General features: G+C 34.6%; 1 pseudogene; it reads right to left on the bottom strand.

The window, feature by feature from the left end:
- Window positions 1-4202: 4202 nt before the first annotated feature.
- On the bottom strand, window positions 4203-4321 carry LOC122816040 (annotated as a pseudogene).
- Between the last annotated feature and the right edge of the window lie 217 nt (window positions 4322-4538).

Raw genomic sequence — 4538 nt, 5'->3', positions numbered from 1 at the left:
CATTGTGTACATTTAATGTGAAGCCTACACACTTGTTCTTGAATCCCATGGTATAGTTACAAATAAATTTAATATCAGTGGATTTCCCTCAAATAAGATACAAAATTATTCAATTCAGAAACTGAATCATTTCATAGTAGCTGGCAGTTATCTAAAAGTATTATTACTGTTGTTGTTGTATGTAGTCTAGAAACGCATAAAATGCCTGTATAAGTTGGCGCAAAAGCTGATCCTATCGCAGTGCCAAATATTTGATCTTACCATTTGACAGAGTAAGAAAATGTATATATCAAACGTACACATTTAACAAGCTATAACAAATCATTCCAATTCTTCATAATAAATAATGGCAGTATATAAAAAATGACTAACTGCATGGAACCCAAAGGCATAAGGGATACTAGTATTATAAACTTTTAATGTCTAAAGTGTATAAAAGTATAGTATTTTCCTAGCAACTATCATCCAGTCATTTCAAAAACTGTGTGGGATGATGAATGCATGAAGCAATACTGGGAAGCAGAAGTTTCAGACGTTTCACTAAATACATAGACAGAGGCCCAGTAATATAACTGTGGTCTATAACAGTAGGTCAGCCTGTTGGAGGGATCTGATGTTTATAAATCTTGTGTTCCAAGTGAAAATGTTGTACTTGAAAATCATGCAGCTTAATTCATGAAACAAGGCACCATTTTTATAGTGCAAGAAGTCATGAATCCTTTCAGTAAAGCAATTATGTTGGATTTAAGTGACAAAATGAAATGTCAGAAAGCTGTTTACCTACTTCTGAATGATAATCAGTATAGTCCCACACTACAACTGATTTACCCTTATTAGCCTGAAGACTAACAATCTGTGTATTTTGTCATAAATTATAAAGTACCTATCCCACCACAGATAAATTGCTGGAAAATTATGAATATAAACTTTTGATTGGTATATATGTTTTTCAATAATATATTTTCACATAAATCATGGATGGATGATATGGGTGTTGAAAATTAGAGGCGTACTACCTTAAATGGGCTATATCAGAAGTAATTGTTCTTACCAGTGTCACCACCTGATATCTCTACTCAGACCAATAGCTTAAATTTAAATTGTGACAAAATGTCCATAGTTCAGTAATGCAATCATTATGGGAAATACAACTGTAAGATACAAAACTCAAACCTTTATTCAGTAGTCCAAGTTATCACAATCTAAATTATAAGAAATTATATTCACAACCAAATTGTTAGAATCAAGATCAGTCAGATTTGTTTGCACTACATCTGCTTGAAGCCAAACATTATATCTGGGTTTTTGTTTATGTTTGCATTATCCCACACACACCTATGTTTAAAGGGGCCAAATTGTAAGAAGATAAAATAAAATTTGAGTATTTATGAGAAGTCAGTGTGTCTGAAGAATTAGATAGGTCTGAAGAATATCTGTGGAATCAGTTTTCAATAGTGGTTTAAAAGTTCCATGGCTTCTTTTTGTCTCATTTCTAATCTTATTTGCAAGTCCCTGGTAGTGTATTACTGAAACATATAGATCATTTCAGATGGTGCCATGTAAGCACATTGCTATGCTGATAATCACCATAGTGTCTTTTGATTTTTTTTCATGTCTATGCTTGCAATTCATTGTCTAGCTGTTTAATAGTAACTGCATTTTCAGATAAAAGTTCAGCATAAAGAGCATGGTCCTGAAAATTTTCTAAGGAGTACAAATGATTGTTAACCAATAATACCAAGATAGTCCAATTGGACCCAAATAAATCCATTTTCAGTGTAGGTCTGGGGGGGAAAGCTCCAGTATAGAAACATGTTAAACAGCTAAACAGTTAAATTTAAAACAGATTTTAAATAAAAATTTAACAGATACATTATCAGTGATTGGAATGGTGGCAAAGAAATTTCATGCAAAATTACAAAATTGCAAATTAAGCTACTGATGCATCTGGCTGTTTTGTAATCTAGTAGTAACAGCAATACTGCTAATTTAGTATACCATTGTGGATTGTTCATTTTTTTTGTCTGTTTTAAAGTATATGTAAAGTGTATACTTCCACTGGACTGCATGTCTTTTGGCTCCATGCACATAGATGCACAAGAAAGAGTAAGTGAAATATGTGGAAACATGACTGGTATAATTTTACTCCTGGATGGTATTTGGTCACTGCATTTGCACTATCCAGTGGTGAACTATTTTAGTTGGTTTGTAAGTGTGGAGTCTATGAAACTATAACTGACCATAATCTTGAAAGCACACTGTAAGCATTACATTGGAAAGTTAGACATACTCAAGCTGTTAAACTTCTTAGGCATGGGTATTTCTAGCTTCCCATTAATGTGTGCTGTCATATGTTTGATTGCAATTGTAGATAACAAACCCTTAGAGATTAGACAAATCTCCTTACCATATACAATATCGAATTTTGCAATGTTCAGTATAAAAAGTATGTTATATTTTAATTAGGTGTCACTCTGTTTCTTACAAGTTTAAATGCATTGAAAGCATTTGACAGAGTAACCTAGACATACCTATCCATACTACTGAAACAAAGGCTTCCTGTACAATTTTTCCCATTAATTTTTAGTTTTTATAATGGGTCCTTCACAAAAAATACAGCTGGTGTTAGGCTTTCCTCTTCTGTAAATTTGCTTAAAGGAATGAGACAATGTTGTCTGTTATTGCCCCTCCTGTTTAGAATTTATGTTGAGCCAATAGCTATAAATTTGAGTCCACTCTCCCCACCTTTGGTCAGATACACATTTCTTGGTTACACCTTTAAGTTATCCCTATATCTATTTAATTTACTTCATTATCTACAAATCCAGAAAGGGACTTTACAGTTTTATATAATTACTTTGAGGGATTGGAAGGTTTTCCAGATATAAGGTGAATATGCCAAAAAAATAAATTATCCATATTAATTATTCCCCTTCTGTTAATGGGCAGTTAGAATCAGATAACATATTTGGGGATTACCTTTGTTAACTTGGTCCTTGAGTCATTAACTCTCACTTGCAAGGTTTTGATGTATAAAAATAGAAAGACTGTTGGTTAAATGGAAAGGGTCGCCCTGGGAACTGTATCAAGGAACCCAAACATTTAATTGGGTCATCTGCCACTAGTGATTTACCCAATTCAGGCTTTACATTTTAGCTTATTTGGAAAGCTTTTTGATAACTTAAGGGAATTAATTCTTGTTTTTATCTGGGCAGGTGACAAACAAAAGTTAGATTACAGAATGCTCTTGTTCCAGTCCTCTTTGGGTGGTTTAGGGGTACCTGAAATGAAGTTATAGATGTGTATAAAAACTGAAACACGCCACCACAGGCTATTAAAATTATACCCTTCAGAATAAAATAAAAACTTTAATTGTTAAGACTTAAAATGAAATGTAAAGCACTAAAACAAATCCCTTGTTGATTTGTATATGATAAGTGCTTTTGGCTAAAAGCCTTCCTCAGATCATAAAGAATCAGGTTCCACATGGCTAAGATAAATGAATAAAACACCAATCATGTGGCTAAATCCAAACCAACATGTTTTTTCAAACCAATGAGTTCACAGCCAATCAGAGACCTTGAAGGAAATACACCTCCAAGTTGCCAAATAAAGATAACTTCCTGGAAGAAACAGCACATACCAGACTAAGGCACCCTTGTCAACACTAATCAATGTGGGTGTTACTTCAGTTCTTTCTTCCTCAGTAAATACTTAGGGTTTATGTTCGTAGGTTCATAGTTTCATAGGTAGATACTAGGCTATCTGCCCTAGGGCATTTATAAGCCTAGCCAGAGTGTATTTGGCTTCCGCCTCCCTATTAGATTAGCCTACTGTGCCTCTGTAAAGTAGGTCACAGAAGGTACCCTTTTAAGATTAGTTTACTGTGCCTCTGTCTAGCAGGGACACAGAAGAAATCTCAGGGGTGAATTTGCGATTTCCCATCCACGGGTCCAGATTTCGCTTGAAGAGGGTCAGCGAGGGGCTATGTCTAACATGAATTGGTAACTACTTATGGCTTGTATAAATAACATCAGTCCATTCTGAATGAAACTTAACAAAAAATATAGTGGTTCTAATTTCATTACTGAAACAGTCATTAATTAATTTCTCTTGGTTCAAACTGTCAAGCAAAATAAAGGACATAAAGACATAGTGAAAAATGACTTCTTGTGCTGATAAGAACAAACTCCATGGGGTTGCTGGTTCAGCAGCTGGTATTCTCAGATGGTCTCCCATCCAAGTACTAACCAGGCCAGACCCTGCTTAGCTGCTGAGACCAGACAAGATCAGGTGCATTCAAGGTGGTATAGCCATACAAGCAAAACCTCATTCTTTGTGAAATGGATACATGCCAATAGAACATCTTGTGTACCATTGGCCCATGTTGCTATTTTGTTGTTCATTTTCCATTATTAATGGCAAGGGCACATATAGATGTCATCAGTTCCTCTTCATGAGAACTTCCCAAAGGGCATAACTATTCAAAATCCATTAAATAAAGACAAATGTGCAGTCACTAGTTGTTTATCTCAACA

This window comes from Protopterus annectens, chromosome 11.part0 (genome assembly GCF_019279795.1).
Source record: "Protopterus annectens isolate FY-2018-M chromosome 11.part0, PAN1.0, whole genome shotgun sequence".
Taxonomy (NCBI): Eukaryota; Metazoa; Chordata; order Ceratodontiformes; family Protopteridae; genus Protopterus; species Protopterus annectens.
This window is presented reverse-complemented; position numbering and strand designations above follow the sequence as displayed.